The sequence below is a fragment of the Sapajus apella genome, unplaced genomic scaffold, assembly GCF_009761245.1.
Source record: "Sapajus apella isolate SASKATOON/1434 unplaced genomic scaffold, GSC_monkey_1.0 scaffold1191, whole genome shotgun sequence".
NCBI classification, from domain to species: domain Eukaryota; kingdom Metazoa; phylum Chordata; class Mammalia; order Primates; family Cebidae; genus Sapajus; species Sapajus apella.
The window spans coordinates 1-16,686 of record NW_022438117.1 but is presented as its reverse complement, the minus strand read 5'-3'; the positions used below and the strand labels follow the sequence as shown (position 1 = coordinate 16,686).

The 16,686-nt window shown below is 50.0% G+C and overlaps 1 long non-coding RNA gene, 2 other non-coding genes and 1 pseudogene across 4 annotated transcripts; 3 read left to right on the top strand and 1 right to left on the bottom strand.

Annotated features, from left to right (window-relative positions):
- The first annotated feature begins 10 nt into the window (after positions 1-10).
- Positions 11-2,016, top strand: LOC116546650. Of its 2 annotated transcripts, none has more exons than XR_004266797.1 (2): positions 11-410; positions 1,118-2,016. It is a non-coding gene; the product is annotated as an uncharacterized LOC116546650 (long non-coding RNA). The 2 variants fall into 2 exon arrangements; XR_004266798.1 differs by lacking the exon at positions 11-410 and adding an exon at positions 928-950.
- TRNAQ-CUG lies at positions 394-465 on the top strand. The gene has a single exon. It is a non-coding gene; the product is annotated as a tRNA-Gln (tRNA).
- A 4,304-nt stretch (positions 2,017-6,320) lies between the features above and the next one.
- LOC116546651 lies at positions 6,321-6,484 on the top strand. Its single transcript, XR_004266799.1, has one exon. It is a non-coding gene; the product is annotated as a U1 spliceosomal RNA (small nuclear RNA).
- A 10,059-nt stretch (positions 6,485-16,543) lies between these two features.
- On the bottom strand, positions 16,544-16,686 carry LOC116546652 (annotated as a pseudogene; the record flags this gene model as incomplete).

Below are 16,686 nucleotides of genomic sequence, written 5' to 3'. Positions count from 1 at the left end.
TCCCGTTCTGGAAATGGTCAGCAGTGCTCCGTGCACAAAGGGAAGAGGACAATTGCAAAGAAAAGGAAAGAAACCCCAGCGGGTAGGGGCTTGGCAGGATTTTCACCTCGGGGCAGGAAACTCTGGCAACTGGGCGAACTGGCGGCTTTTGAGGAGGCCTAAATGTAGCTCTTCCAGGTTCCTGATCCCAAAAGGTGCTTAATCTCATTCTCTGAGATAGAAACCTAAAGAGAAGAGCCGAGAGACGCGTCTGGGGCGGCGACTCCTGTTGTGGTTGAAAGGTACTCAGGTCCCGTGTGACCAGAAGAAAACAGCTGCCAAGGAAATTCTGGTGACTCTGGAGGCTGAGAATTCACTTGCAAATGCCAATAACCGAGGGCGCCCGCGACGGGCGGTTCCATGGTGTAATGGTGAGCACTCTGGACTCTGAATCCAGCGATCCGAGTTCAAGTCTCGGTGGGACCTTGTCGTTTGCTGTGGAGACAAGCTGGTCTTTTACGCTGGAGCCGGAAGCCATTTGCTCTTTGTTCCAAGTCCTGGGTCAGAGGAGGGAAAAGTTTGGGTCCCAGGAGGGCTCCCCGCAGGGTGCGGGCTGCTCAAGTCCCCCCGTCCCCGGTGATGTCACTTGCGCTCTCCTATCCCCTCCTCAGGGGACCAGGTCCCAAAAACTGAGTTCTCACAGTGGCCTGGTCCACAGGGAAATTGCCAAAACATCAAATCGGAGTCACCAAGCCTAAAGGGTCCCCGTCCTGAACGGGCCTTCTGGCCCCATGCAATCGGAGGGCCAGAGCTCACAGCCAGCGCCCCAGCAACCCAGGAAGCCCCCACCCCGCGACCTTGGGTTTTGGGGTGAGAGGTCTCCCCAGCTAAAATGGCTGCTGCCCCTCAATCCTAGACCGGGAGACACTTTTCACCCAGAAAATCTCGTAATGGCACCTATTGTCTTTTTGGTAAGGAATGGTGGCATGAAATTTTGATGGGGTTAGCTCAGTCAGTCACTGGTGATTGTGTCTGGGTGTAGGGTCGATGGCTGGAGACCTAACTTAGGAGTAATACTGTTTTATTCAGATGGCCCGTCCTATTCCGAATGTTAATTTACTCTGTTCTTCACATTCAGATTTTATGCCGAATTTCTAGCTCCCACATCTCTACTGCGGGCTCTTTGTCACTGTTTCACTAAGCTTTGGAACCTGAGTCTGGAAATCTCATTCTTTGGTCCCAAGATCTCAGACGGAAAGAGAAATCCGCGCAGCGGCCTCTTAAGCTCGCGGGCTGGGAGCCCTGGTCCTGATCCTCTGCAGCCTGGAAGGAGCTCCCGCAGGGCCGCAGGGAAGAGGAGGCTGAGCAGCCCAGAGGGATGAGTGTCTGACGCTGGGGCTCCCCCTCGACGGCCAGGACCCGGCCCCAAGGAGAAGACGATGCCTTAGGGCCAGACAGATGCAAAAATGTTTTCTTCTGCGCTGCAGAACACTTTGAATGAGGCTCGTGAGTGGGTGTTGAGAGTGAGCTAAGATGTCCCTCCAGGCGCTCAGGACCATCGCTCTGATTTTCATATTTTGAAAATGTGAGAATTTTCAGCAGTTACAAAGGACTGAAAAACACAACAGTCCTTGAGGGGGTCAGTTTGGAGGGTGTGGGGAGGTGTGGTGGGTGGTGGGAGAGAGGTGCCTTGTCGGCTCCCTGGAGTGGACCGGCAGGAGGGAAAACACACACTCCGTTTCCCCTTGCAGGCTGGACTGAAGCGCCTGGGATGGAAAATTGCACAGCCAAAGTGTAGCAGGTGCATTGAAAGTTGTTATCCCTAGAGAGAAGGGCGGGGCCACGACGCTGCTGTCACTGCTGCTGTTCACCACCAGCTTTGCAGCATGTGAGACTTTCGTAACAGCATATAGTGCGTGCAAATCACTCGTGTTTACAAGCAACTGATCACATTCCTTACAGATTTCTTTGTTCCTTCTCCATTCCCACTGCTTCACCTGTCTAAACTTAAAGGAAAAAAAATTTTTGTTTTTACACGTGATATTAAGTTGATCCTCAGCCCACCCTCTTCAAGTAGCTGGGATCACAGGTGTACAACACGGTGTCCAGCTAATTTGTGTATATTTTGTAGCGATGGGGGTTTTGCCAAGTTGGCCAGGCTGGTCTCGAACTCCTGGACTCAAGTGATCTGCCTGCCTGCGCCTCCCAACGTGCTGGGATTAAGTGCTGGCCTGCATGCCCAGCCATCATTTGTATTTTGCATTTCAATATTTTATAGTCACATGTATCACTCCTCAAAGATTCTGGGTTTTGTAGCATGCAAATGATGGGATTCAAGACAGACTACTCCAAAACATAACACCTTGGGCTCTTAAATATTTTATACTAATTTGAGAAAATGGCAGAAGCAGGAAGGCCACTGTCACCCTCCCCCTGCCCTTCTTTCCTGAAGCCAATCATAAGACTCTCGTGTGAGAGGTGCCCTCTCTGTACCCAGAGGAAAGGTGCATCGTTGTGTCTGAAGATACAGGGACACAGAGAAGAGTCTGAACACATAGGCCTGCTATGTTTCCCGCAGTTTATTACCATTAGATCGTGCTTTCATTCCAACACACTTCTTTATGACTCTCCACTCTTCATCTAACCTACTGTTAAAGGAAAAAAGAAAGGAAAAAATACTGAGGTTTAGTTGTTTCCATCGGTCTTCATTTCCTTTGGAAGGCGCTCCCGTCATGTGAAACTTACATTAAATAACTAGGCATGCTGTTCTCTTGTTAGTCTGTCTTTTGCTGTAAGGGTCTCAGCAGTGACCCTAGGCCGGGTGAGGAAAAGTCCTATTTCCTTCCCTAAGTGTACAAATGTCTTCCACTTTAAAACTATAAAAATTTTATTGAGGCTGATTTGAAGCAAGAAACTGAATCACTAATCCCCTTTGGATGAGCTGAACAGATGAGCTAATAAAGTCCCAGTTCCTCCCAGAGAGAAATAGGGTTTTGTTTTGTTTTTTGAGACCGAGTTTCACTCCTGTTGCCCAGGCTGAAGGGCGATGGTGTGATCTCGGCTCACTGCAACCTCCACCTCCTGGGTTCAAGTGATTCTCCTGCCTCAGCCTCCCAGGTAGCTGGGATTACAAGCATGCACCACCATGCCCAGCTAATTTTGTATTTTTAGTAGAGATGGGGTTTCTCCATGTTGGTCAGGCTGGTGTTGAACTCCTGACCTCAGGTGATCCTCCCACCTCAGCCTCTCAAAGTGCTGGGATTACAGGCATGAGCCACCGTGCAAGCCAGAGAAACACTTCTATAGCTCATTCCCTGAAGCTCCTTGAGGGTCAAACCTGCTGAAGATTGAGGGGCCTTCCTGGGACCTCCCACCCCAGGAGATCACCGCTGGTGAGAGGATTGCCGAAGTCTCCCTGGGAGGGTGCACGGCCACTAGAAAGTATCACTGCTGTGACTTCAATACAACTGGTTTCATCACGTCTGCTCTTTCTGTTTGTTTTTTTGGAGATGGAGTCTTGCTGTATCACCCAGGCTAGAGTGCAGTGGTGCGATCACAGCTCACTGCAACCTCTGCCTCCTCGGTTCAAGTGATTCTTCTGCCTCAGCCTCCCGAGTAACTGGGATTACAGATGCAACACAGTGGGGGGCTAATTTTTGTATTTTTAGTGGAGACAGAGTTTTGCCATGATGGCCAGGCTAGTCTCGGACTCCTGACCTCGGGTTCTCCACCCACCTTGGCTTCCCAAAGTGCTGGGATTACAGGCATGAGCCCCGGCACCTGGCCACGTCTGCTCTTTGCGCACCGCTGCAGGAAACTACAAGAGCTAACGTGCAAATGAGTAACAGATCCACACTCCCCGGCCGTGCCTGACATGCACAGTGCCACATGGCAGGCACAGCCGATGAGTGTGTGATTATTTAGTCCTTGCAGGCCAAGGTTGCACCATCATCTTCATCTTCCGCATGAGAGGACTGGGATGCAGAGATGTTAAGTAACCTGCTCAGGGTCACTCAGGTCAGATTTCTTTGACAGTCATACTTTTCCTATGTCAGGTTTTTCTCACTGTCATAGTTTTTGCAAGGGCACTTTCGTCAGGAGCAGTATAAACGCAGTGGTTCTGAGAATGCCTTCTGGAGCCAGGCTGCCTTCAGTTCAAATTCCTACTTTCAAATCCTCCTTCCCCGGCTAAGTGACCCTGAGCACTGTACCTTGCTTCTAACCTCCAACCTGCCCTTGGCTATTCCTGGGCATAGGCCAGGCTAAATAGGGGAGAAATTTACTTCCAACTCTAAGTCTGAAACAAAGATGATAACAGCCCCTTCCTGAGACAAACTCCTTCCTTTCTTGGGCATCACAGCTCCTTAGCAAAGCTAACAAATTAGCCACAAGAGTGAAAATTATGGCTCAGGAGCCATGCAGCCAGAAGCCACACGATTCCTAAGCTCCCCAGTTGTGCCCATAAATAACATCATTCGTATAAAACCTAAGATTGGTGTTCAAGGTGTTTTTCAGAACCTGCCTTATGATGAACTAGCTGGTGCCACCCAGACGGGTGAACTGGCTCATCTGGTCCTGTGGCCCCCACCCAGGGACTGACTCAGTGCAAGAAGACAAGCTCCAACTCCCTGTGATTTCACCTCCACCCCAACCAATCAGCTTTCCCCACTCCCCAGCCCTCTGCTGGCCAAACTGTCCTTTAAAAACACGCTAGTCTGAATTTGGGGGGAGACAGTTTTGAGTAATAATGAACCTCTGTCCTGTTGCTTAGCTGGCTCTGCATGCATTAGATCCTTTACTGCAGGAAGCCGGCTGCTCTCAGCTCCATTGACTTTTCTGGGCCAGCAGCAAGATAAACCCACCAATTACATTAATAAAAGAAAAACATAAACAGCACATGTGCTTGAAGAGAAATGTAAGTTCTGTGTATTTCTTCTGAAGAAACCAAAGGAGGAGGAATGATATGAGAGGGAGTACACCGTCTAAATATTTTAATGATTCTCCTGCCTCCCCCATATCCTTCTTCTCCCAGCAACTGCTCCCCAGAAACCTTCAACTTAAACACAATCCTACCAGAACCGAGTTTGTCCTCCCCTTCACATTTTCCTCTCACCTGTCCCACACCCCTGCCATAGCTAATCTGTTCTGTCATTTCCAGGTCATTGAGTTTTTCCATTTAAAAATATAAAAGATACAGAAAGAAGAAGATAACCAGTCACCCATATTTCCACCACCTGGAATTAAGTATTATTCGCACATGTACATATTTTTCTTCCAAACCTTTTTAAAGTTTCTCTTTTTTTTAATCATACATGCTTAGCATAGACCATACCACCAGTACAGAAAAAGTACAGATATGTACGATTTCTGATCACCTTAAGTTCAAAATCACTTTTGTTAACATTGGGGCAACGCTGATGGAGTCGTGTTCTGGTTTATCTACAGAGACAAGACTGTATGTTTTAGCTAGACTGTCCCCTGCCCGCCCCCGCAGAAGAAAACTCAATAAAGAAGGCCATATATAAATATGTTTTTGCAAAATTGAGCTTAGACTCTATTTTTATTTTACTAATATTTCATTTAATAGTGCATGAACTTAACTGAGGACAGTAAGACAGAAACAAACATGGAGGAATTCCTGAACTCCGATCACAGAGACACTTTTCTAAAGGAATTGTCTAAAGGTAAACACACATGAAATTAGGGCGAAGGCATTAGGATTTAAAGTGGTTTTCTTCTGTGGTCATTGTTGTTTGCTTTTTGAAATACGGTTTCTGTCTGATATTGAAGGACTTTCAATTTCAAGCGGAATGCTACAGCACCAGGAAAACCATATGTGAAAAGAGCAAGTTTTCTTTGTAATCCTAAACGTTCTAGTCTGCGAATTAAAAGCCATTATGTGAAGAAGGGTGCACAGGCTCCAGCTGGCCGTGGAAAGGGTGCTCGATAACATAGGATGAGGACCCGCTTCTATGGGAGAGAACAGAAGGTAGGGGGGAAGGGAGGGAGAGGCCGACGTCACTTCCCCCCCGGCTCCGGCAGCGGGTTGGTCGGCTGAGTGGCGGAGGAGCAGGCGGGACTGGGAAGGTGCTGTCGGTGACATCACGGAGAGGGCGACTTCTATGCAGATGAGGCGGCGCAGGGGCTGCTGCGTGGCCACCTGCTGCACCCGACGAAGGAGTCCCCGTCGTGGGAGCGAGTCCCGGACCGCTGGTGGGACCCGAGAGTCCCAGCTCTGTGTCCGGGCTAGGAGGGCTGGGGACGCGGTGCCCGCGGCAAGTGACCCTGGGTGTAAAGGTTGAGGCGTATGAGGCTGTGTCGGGGCGGAGGCGAGAGAGCTCATACTTACCTGGCAGGGGAGATACCATGATCACGAAGGTGGTTTTCCCAGGGCGAGGCTTATCCATTGCACTCCGGATGTGCTGACCCCTGCGATTTCCCCAAATGTGGGAAACTCGACTGCATAATTTGTGGTAGTGGGGGACTGCGTTCGCGCTTTCCCCTGGCTTTTTGTGGTGTCAAAAAAAAGAAACACGAAAGGCTAGTTCTGATTCGGATTTGATTTCTGTGTTTTAACTTTTTTGTGGTGAAAGTTAGTAAAGAGCTGGAACAACGTGTCGCTCCTTTTGGCTTTTGGCCGAATAGTTCTTCTCTTTATGCTTTTTACCGAGGTTACTCTATGGCCCGGGATTCTCACGCTCTGTGAAAACCTTCGTGTTTTTTCCTCTACCCCCGTCAGTCACCTTTCAGAGTTCCTGGGATTCCTGTGCTACTGAGGAATGTATTCTCACCTCAGAGGGCCTGGTGGAAACTGCGCAGACAAGCGCTCATCTTCGGGATCAAAGCAGGGCCTTTCAGGCTCCTAGTGTCCCCTTCGGTTGTAGACATAACACGCTTCCTTCGTGTAGGGGAATGGCTCTGCCGGCGCCCAGGCGCCCTTGCGCAGATTCATCGAGGCCCACAGGTCTGAACCGCAATCTTACCTGTCTTAGCGGAAATGCGCTGCCATCTCCCTGAAATAGAAGACGGGACGTTTGATGAGGAGCCGGGTCTAGTTTCCCTACTATCTCCTGTCGTTTCCATAGCTCGTCTTCAGACTTCACTTGAGTGGCATTTTCCTTGTTTGTTGGATCGCTTCCACATCCTCCATCCATTGCCCGGCAACGTTCTAGATAGCACCCCGACCCATCCTTCCCGCCCCCAAGAAGCCTCTTCCTATTTCTGCCGCCTGTGTCCTCCGCGTCCCTCTTTCTTCAGGCCCTCGCTAATCACCTTCATGGACGGAAAATACTTAGCTCTCTCTCAACCTGCGGTGTGCACCTGACACGCATCAGCACCCTGGCAGATTCCTTAATACCCTTCTCAAATGGCATTGTAAATTCATCTCTTTTTAACTCCCGCAAGTATCTCATTGGTTTTGTCGCTGCCCTACATGAACATGAATATTCCACTACACAAGAAAGCCCCAGGCCTGGTGATGGCGCTTCTGGGCATTTTGCCAGCCTCTCCCAGGGTGTGTTTTCTGACCCCACCCATATCTGATTCCTAATGTCCTGGTGAATAGAAACTCCCTGGCCCACACTGAAAAAACAGGGAGGACGGGGTCGGGGTGCCGGTGTGGTCGGGGAGGGAGCGGGGGTAGGACGGCCTATGGCGTCCCCTGGTGGCTACCCCGGGAATGGCACTCTTAGATCCGCACCGCCCGAGAAGCCTCTGCCATTCCGACCAGGGGGCGGGTGCAGAAACCCGCGGCTCGAAAGAAACCCGACTAGAACGCACAGGATGCCCAGCGAGTGTTCAGGACACTGCGAGTGGAAGCCGTATGCCCTACGGACTGATGCAGTTGGATGAAGAGGAGCCATTTACTTCCAACCCCAGCAGCAGACATTGCCTTGCTCAAATATAAAATACATGAACCAAAACCAAAAGCAACCTTCAGTGCTTTACTGATGAGCAAACAGGTTTTGAGAATGTTTAAGTAATGTCCCTTGTTTCGGGACTGTCATCACTAACGTATGCTTCGGATTCCTGATGGAGAAGTTTCTGAACAAAAGCAGCCCACCAATCCAGTGGCTAAGAACTGCTTGGATATTGGTTTCCAGGCCCATCAAACATACCAAGTTCTAACGAAGACGTGGGCTTCTGTCTGCCTTTGGGAAGGCTGATTCCTCAGATTAAAAAAAAATTTTTTTAAATTTTTCTTCTTGAAAGCATTGATGATCAAAAGCTTAGTCAGGGTGTCCCTCTTTGCCAGAAAGCCTCATTCCTGGATAGTCCTGTCCCACGCTGGGGACAGGGGAGGAAAGGAGCCGCCTCTCTGAGGAATTAAGAGTGCCTAAAAGTCCAATGGAAAGGGCATTACAGCCAGGTGCGGTGGCTCACACCTGTAATCTCAGCACCTCCCGAGGCCAAGGTGGGTGGATCGCCTGAGTCCAGGAGTTCCAGACCAGCCTGGGCAACATGGCAAAACCCCACCTCTACTAAAAATATAAAAATTAAGCAGTGGTGGTATGTGCCTGTAATTCCAGCTACTCAGGAGGCTGAGGCATGAGAATCATTTAAACCTGGGAAGTGGAGGTTGCAGTGAGCTAAGATTGTGCCACTGCACTCCAGCCTGGGTGACAGTGAGACTCTGTCTCAAAAAAAAAGGAAAAAGGGCATCACAGAGTGGCCGGGGTTGTGGAGGGAGAGGGAGGGAGAGGGAGAGAGAGAGAGAGAGGCCTCAGTTAAGTCTCCAGCTGCTGTGACTTGTTGAATCATCTCTTGTCTTGAGAATACCATGAAATTAGTTTTCTCAGACGTAAATCGATGAGAAATAGACAACGATAATGACATTGCACTTGATCATTCCATGCCCTTAGACATTTATAAGGCCATGGATGGTGATCTCTTCAAGAGACAAAAATAAAGGCTGGTGCAGAACAGGTAAGTGAACTGTAATTTGAGTACATCAGCTTTTGGGCATTTAAGTCATGGGTCAGGAATTTAGAGCAAGAGGGCAGGTTGGATCCTGATAGCAGAAGGGAGTGTTTTCCCTTTTTTTTTTTTTTTTTTTTCCTAGCAAGCAAATTATTTTAATGTGTTTCAAGAATTGAATACACTGTATGGAATTAAAAACAAAGAAAAAAAGCAACGTGCAGAAAATTAATTAAAAAGAGTTAAGACACAGAATAACTTCGAAAATCACAAATACAAAAGCAACAAATTAAAAAACACACACGATTACAGATTTCAGTAACAGCAGCCAGAACATACCCCATTAATCACAATCATCAAATATCTAGCTGATTTTGAAAGGGGGCTTGTGATGATTTAACGTCAATCAATCCAAAGGACATGACTCTTTGCTTACATTACAAGCTATCTGTAAAGATGGCTTTAAGTCACTTTGAAAAGGTGTAGTCTCTTTCTCCAAGGAAATAGACAAGGAAGGGGTTATCTGCTCTGCTCCCCCTGCCCCACCGGCCCCCAATACCAAATGTATACATTCATTCAACTCTAGTAACTAAGGCAACCAAAGGACAATTTCATTTCTTTTCTTTCTTTCTTTCTCTTTTTCTTTCATTCATTCTTTCTTTCTCTTTCTTTCTTTCTTTCTTCCTTTCTTCTCTTTCTCTCTTTCTCTCTCTCTCTTTCTTTCTTTCTTTCTTTCTTCTTTCTTTCTTTTTCTTTCTTTCTTTCTTTCTTTTGAGACAGTCTCGCTCTCACCCACGCTGGAGCGCAGTGGCGTGATCTCAGCTCACTGCAACCTCCACCTCTTGGGTTCAAGCGATTCTCCTGTCTCAGCCTCTCAAGTAGCTGGGACTACAGGTGCCTGCCACCAAGCCCTGCTATTTTTTGTATTTTTAGTAGAGACAGGGTTTCACCTTGTTGGCCAGGCTGGTCTCAAACTCTGACCTCAGGTGAACCACCCGCCTCGGCCTCCCAAAGTGCTGGAATTACAGGTATGAGCCACTGCACCCGGCTGCAAAGGACAATTTTTTGAGACCCCCACACACCTTCAGAAGCCACACATAGTATTCATGTTAGAAACCACAACAAGCAATTAACAACTTCTAAAGCTAAAGACAATGATTCTGTAAAGTGCAAGAATGGTTCACTGTTTCTGCTTTTGTGGATTTCATTGTTTAAAATACTTTAAAAGAAAGGGTGGACGGGAGTAAACCTGGACCCCAGTCATATATTTGATCAAGAAATGACCCGTATGGCAAAGGTGAGACATGGACCAGCCCTCAGATGTCTCTCCAACTCTATGCACACCACTGAGGTAGGAGCTTTGTAAGAAACCCAGACCCTCTCAAGGGAGTTAAGGTTTCCTCTTGGCAAATCAGCTGAGGGTCTGAGACAGTCATACCCATGGGCTGCGTGCGACTTTGCATGCAAATGTACGAAATTCTAGAGCTGTACTGGATCAGCGACAAAGGGCAAGATCCAAGGCAACACCACAGGGGGCGAGGTCCTAGTGCAGACCACTGGCCATGTGTCGTCCAGCACAAATCAAGGGGCTGGAGGAAGGGGATGAGGTGGAAAACCCCGGCAGGCATTCTACAAAATGGTTATTAGCAAATTGTATTTAAAAGTATCAAAACATTTCAAAAAACTCTTAAAACTGCCAGGCTTGGCAGAAGCACAGGACAGGGTCTCCACATGCCCATGGCACTGCCCTATACCCCAGGCATTCATCCTGGAGGCCAGGATGCCACGCCCTTCCCTCCCCTCCCAGGCACTCAGAGTCCATGTAGACACAGGAGGTCCAAACCTCATCTGCACCTGTCTCTCCAGACGGGTTCCAGCCACAAACTCTGAGAGCCACAAGGCCCATGAGATGCTGCTACACCACGGAGGACCAGGGTGAAGGATGAAAGTCGGTGGCTCTACAGAGGGTTGGGGGTGGCAGAGGTCCTTTCACTTCCCAATTGCTGCAAGTCACTGAATGGTCACTTGGCTTACGGGCCAAGGTACACTGAACCACAGGTGAACACACCTGAGCTCACAAAGTAGGGCCCTGGACTTCAGAGGGTGAACCCCACTTCCCCCTCATCATTTGGGTGCCCACCTGAAAGCTGAACACCCCTTAGGGTTAGTTTCTGGGTCTCCATGAGGCCGCCTCATCATGAGTGGGGGCACTCAATAAAAATACACCCATATGGTTCCGCTCAGAGCAAGGTCTGAAGTCCCACTTGGTAGCCTCAATAAAATGGCAGAAGGATAAAAATACCAATTTCATGCCAAGTACAGCAATTTGATAAAATAATCTCTGTGCATTTTAAACAGCAGAAAGATAGCTATAAGCAACAAGGGTTCGTCAGCTGTCTGCTCCCTCCCTTCTGTTAGGGTAATACCTTTATGTCTTAGGCAAACAGCTTTCCAACTTGGGTAAGGACCCCAAACTTGCAACTATCATGAAGTTACAACTTTAATTCTTTAGAAATGAGAAAGGCCCAAACCTAAATAGAAGCGTGCCAGGCTTATTTTGAAAGATTTAAAAAATAAAAAAGATCCAGGTGTCCTCAAAATTCCCACAGAATAGCCTGAAGCACAGACAGTTTAACAACACGGTGACACGCGTGGCCCTTTTCATCTCCAAACGGCAGCCCGCAAGAGCCTGTGCCTTCGTCACTCTGGTCTGAAGCCCTACTATCGTGGCCACGCAGTTCAAAGGGCCACTGCATAGGTCCAGCCCAAACTCTGCCCGTTGGAGTCAAGCACCATTTTATTTTTTACCCAGGTTGGAGTGCAGTGGTATGATCATGGCGCACTGCAGCCTCAACCTCCCAGGCTCAGGTGATCCTCCCACCTCAGTCTCCCAAGTAGCCGGGACTGCCGCATGTCCCACCATCCCTGGCTAATCTTCATATATACATATATATATTTTGTGGAGATGGGATTTTGCCATGTTGCCCAGGCGTGGTCTCTTCCATTTTCAGTTAGAGTGCACAGCAGAGTGACTTTTCAACTTACAAACGCAAGTAACAAAACCCTGCCCCAGGTACCACCACGTGGCACCCTTGTGCCCATCTATGGACCCCAACAAGCTCAAAAACCTTTCTTGTCACAGTGTAGTCACCAACAAATATTAGAAGTTGGTCCACAAGATGAAACCGGTTTATTTTCCTAAGGAGTGCTCCCAACCTGATTAATATTAGATTCCAACCCATGTAAATTACAAACCACCTTAAGAGTCTCAGGAGAGACCACAAAGTTTTAGGCACAGGATGTCACATGTAACCCACGAGGCAGAAGAAAATCAGAATGGAAGCCAGCAGTTCACACATCTCCAGGGACAAGTCCCAGAAGCAAAACACAGAAGAGTTGGCTTAGGCTAAAAACCAGTGGCTCTCCCCTCCCCAGGGTCAAAGCTACCCTGCTCCTCAAATCACTCACAGAGCCTATGTGCTTTCCCCAGCAGCCCGAGATTCAGGTCAAACCACCCCCCATTTGTTCATGACCTAGGCTGAGCGGGGGAGGAGAGGCTGCGTGTACCATTTCCTACCTTCTGAGGGGGTCTTCAATCAGTAAAACCTTTCCAGAATAGGAAGGAGGTGAGCTGTCCCAAAGTCGGCAGAAGTTCTGCAAAACGTGTTTTGTGGGGGCCTGGGACTAGGTACGAGACAAAAAAGAGTTTCAGGCTCAAAGAAGTTTGGAAATGCTGGGTTAATGGAAGGGTAAATGAATGCAGGACTTCTCAGAGCCTTTCATACACCAGCACTGCAGAGCTCCAGAGTTCACAGCTTTTGGCTTTGTTTGTATGCCTTGCAGAACCTCTCAACAGTCGGTACGCCTCCAGGGACTTCAAAGGCAAATGACTAGCTACTTAATATGCAGACTGCTCACCTCACTCACAACCGAGGGCAGGCACTTGGCTATTGAAGCTTTCAGTCCCCCAAATGTTCTCATCTTTCCTGTATGGCTACAGAAACAGACCAATGGAAACACAGTAAACCCTGTAGAGAAGGGAAAGGAGGCACAGTAAAGAAGCAGAAGAAATGGAAATAAATGTTAACTAAGATTTTTTTCTTGTCTAGTATCAATCTTAACACATTGATCCTCATCCACTTGGCCCGCTGAAAGCCCTCTTAAAGGGCAAGCAACATTGACACCTGCTCCTAGAACTGTCTGCAGGAAGACTGGTGTTAGAACAGGAATGAAGATGAAGCACGTCTTGAAGTTTTCTGATCTCTGCTTTCAGCTCATTCACGCCTTCCTTGGCCCATGCTTAAAACCCACCACATTCCTATCCTCCCATAGTTCTGCACATTTCTCATCCACTCGGGCAGCCTAGAGCCCTCCTAAAGGGAAAGCGACACTGATACCTGTTCTACGAGGAGTCAGTGCATCCTAAAAGGGATGCCATCAGGGTGTGAACAGCTCAGAGAGAATGAGGAGCCCTGACGCCCTGAGGAGCCTGGAGGGTATTTCATCTAACCCTGTGGCAAGGGGGATGAACGAGGGAACAAGTCTATTTCTTCAAGAATTTGCCCAGCAGCATGAAACTACTTAGCAGCAGAAAACTGGGGTGAGAACTGGCGTGGGAGTTGGGGGGAGACTCCCACTGCTTTCTCAGGGATCCACACGGTGCCTCGAGATAAGAGTCAGAGAACAATCACAAATTCTGTAGCGATCACTTTTTCCTTCCTGAGACATAAACAGATTTGGGGAGCTGAGTACATCAGTAATACAAAAGATAGTGAGCTCAGAAAAATAAGAAAGCAAAAGGAAAAAAATGCACCAATTACAGAATAATATTTATAAAGAGCTTCACACCTATTTTCATTCTTGGTTGCCTGCAACCTTTTTGAATTCAAGAAGGTTTCCAGTGAGGAAAGTTGGAATTATTCAGCAGCAATGTTCATCCAGAAGCAACGTTCATCCGCTATGGAGAACGGCTCCCTGCAGGGAAGTTGCCACAGCTCACCTGACGGTCCAGGGAGCTGCGTGGCCGCCGTCACTCACCCACCCTCCTGGGAGTCTCTGTGCTCTCACTCATAAAACAAACACACCTGACCTTGCCAGTGATTCCCAGATGTGGCTGATGCCCAGAATTCCAAGAACCAGTAAAAATACAGTTCTGGGCCCCACCCCATCCTTGCTCCTGGTGGTTCTGGATTCCGTAATTCTGAGAGGCTCAGCAATCAGTATTCTTAAAAGCTCAGCCAGGTTTGGGGAGGCTTGGACTAGGTGATCTAAGATATACATCCCTTTGAGGCCGCAAGCTTCACTACAAAAATTTCTGAGTAACCCAAGTGCCAGCTACTCTCAGGGGGACGGTCAGGAAGGACTCAATGAGGAATGGCAACATGGGACAAAGACCTGCAGAGGTACAAGGGGGTTGCTCACTGCCTGGGCCCAGGGTTAGTTATTCAAGCAAGATTATGTGAAGTTATAGATAGTGTGATATCATAGAAATACCAAGAATCATAAAAGTAAAAAAAAAGCTGCTAAATTGTACATAATGTACATAATGTTTCCGGAATTCTAAGAAGTCGCTGCTGGTCTACAGGGGCCTGGGAGGTGACGGTGGGGTCCCTGGCCCCAGTCCTGGGGCCTCTTGCCTTTGCCTTTCTTCTTGTCCTCCGGCCGCGGCTCCAGGGCACAGACACAGGCTGACCCGCCGGCGATGGCCTTGGGCAGGCTGACGCCCCTGCTCCACTTGGCCTCGGTGGTAACCTGCACGGTCTTGGAGAAGGCAGTGTTCTCCCAGCCATAGCCGCCCAGGATGTAGATGCTGCCCTCCCACACGCCACGCCCGACTCGCTGTTGGCGTCAGCAGCGGCGCCACGCGGGTCCACTGGTTGCACTGCGGGCTGTAGGCCTCCACGCCCAGCATGTGGAAGCGCTCCGTGGACTCGATGTTGTCGTCGCTGCCCTTGATGGAGCAGATGCTGTAGCCCAGGCTGTACATGCTGTGCCAGCCACGCGCCGTGGTCACGGACCGCCGCTCCTCCCACACGTCCGTCCGGTGGTCGTAGCGCAGCAGGTTCTTGCGGTAGGGGCCGATTTGGTAGTCGTGGCCCCCCGAGATGTACACAAAGTCTTTGTTGATGGTGCCCGGCGGGGCCGTACGTGAACCTTGGCAAGTCGGCCACATAGGACCAGGAGTCGGTCTTGGGACTGTACGTCTCTACTGAAGACAGAGCTCCGTTCTCACTCCGGCCACCGACGGCCACAAGCATGTCTTCGATGGAGGCAAGGTAGAAATCCACGCGGCGCTGGTTCGTGAAGGCCACCTTGATCCACTGTTTACAGCGGGGGTCATACCTATAACGAAGATTGGAGGCCGCCTCCCCTCGGTTGTCAGGTGAGAAGCTGCCGCGGGGGATGCTGAAGCCCCCCAGCACCGCCACACAGTGGTGGCTCCGCCGGGCGGGCAGCGGCGTCTCCTCGACCCACTGCTCGCTCTTGGCGTCCAGGTAGCAGGTGTAGTCACTGAGCTCTAGACACCCCTCGGAGACCTCGCCGCCCACGAACAGCAGGCGCTCCTGGTTGGTGCGCTTGGTCTGCATGACCGGCTGGGCCGCCACATTGTGGTAGCGCAAGGCCTCCTCCTCCATGAAGCGCTCGCAGTTGGCCTCCTTGGGCAGCAACGAGCACAAGGCCGGCTTGACGCGGTGCAGGAGGTCGTTCTTGGGGATGAGCGGGAAGTGGATGCTCTCCAGCACCTGGCGGGCGTGGGCCTCGTGCTCCGGCTGCTGCGTCAGCCACTGCAGGGCGGCCTGCAGGAGGTCGTGCTCACACACCCTCTGCACCTCGCTGCTGCTCAGGTAGACACACAGCTTCTGCATGCAGACGTTCTGCAGGAAGTCGGACGTGTAGGACAGCGAGCCAAAGTGGTTCAGGATGAAGCGGTCGATGAAGGTGTCCAGCCGCTTGGGGCTGTAGATGGAGGCCAGCTCCTGCAGGTACAGGTAGTTGTCCTCGCTCACCTCCTGCTCCAGGTACTCACAGCAGAAGTCCACCACCGTCCAGATGTGCAGCAAGTGGACCGTCTCCAGGACGTAGTCGATGTTGCCGCCGTCCAGCACCAGCTCCCCGCCATACAGGAAGTCCACCACGGCCTTGAGCCCGATGTAGGAGTCGCCGATCTGCTCCACCTCCTTCGGGAAAGCTTCCCGCATGCAGATGGTAGACGGAGCTGAAGTAGTCGCTGCACACCGCCAGCAGGCTAAGGTGGGCTGGCACGCGCTGCTCATCGGCCACGAGGACGATGTCGCAGAACAGGTCGCGGAGACGCTGCTCGTTCAGCCGCTGCAGTACGGTGGTTGAGTGGTCGGGCCAGCGGTACACCTTTGATGATTCGCTGATCTTGTATGGCCGAGACACTCGAGTCGGCCTGCTTCCCTCCATCATTAAAGAGATCTCAGTCCTGGCAGGACCCGCTACGGACTCAGTGCGAGGCCGAGCGTGTTTTTCTTTCTAATTCTGCAGCAGCATGACGGTGTTTACGCCATTATTTCGAAGTGAAGCGACATTAATTGCAGAACACAGAAAGAAGGTCTCGCCACGCAACGAAGCTCTGTGCCTGGCAGCAAAGAGAAACTTTTCTATTATTCATACTGCAAAAGACCAGGGGAAAGCGCGAACGCAGTCCCCCACTACCACAAATTATGCAGTCGAGTTTCCCACATTTGGGGAAATCGCAGGGGTCAGCACATCCGGAGTGCAATGGATAAGCCTCGCCCTGGGAAAACCACCTTCGTGATCATGGTA